This window comes from Propithecus coquereli, unplaced genomic scaffold (genome assembly GCF_000956105.1).
Source record: "Propithecus coquereli isolate 6110/MARCELLA unplaced genomic scaffold, Pcoq_1.0 Scaffold69, whole genome shotgun sequence".
NCBI classification, from domain to species: domain Eukaryota; kingdom Metazoa; phylum Chordata; class Mammalia; order Primates; family Indriidae; genus Propithecus; species Propithecus coquereli.
Genome location: NW_012152951.1, coordinates 4,328 through 4,620, shown reverse-complemented (window position 1 = coordinate 4,620; position 293 = coordinate 4,328).

The window sequence follows — 293 nt, the reverse complement described above, 5'->3', positions numbered from 1 at the left end:
AAGATCCTTGCTAAATATTGCATTTCCAATGTTCTGTATGTGAAGCAGGGGTAGCCCAGTCAGCTGTGAATGTTCAGTATAAGTATCTACAAGCATGTCCTTTTTCTGATAAATCAGCCCCTCTCAACTCTAACGGAAGCAAAAGCTGGATACAGCTATGCAAAAGCTGAATACAGCTGCACAAAAGCACTATGCCCAGTTTCTTGGAATGACAGGTGTAATATAAATCCCATATATTTTTGCCTCTCACTGGAATCCAGTTTTATTATGAATTGTTTGTAGATAATTTGGGA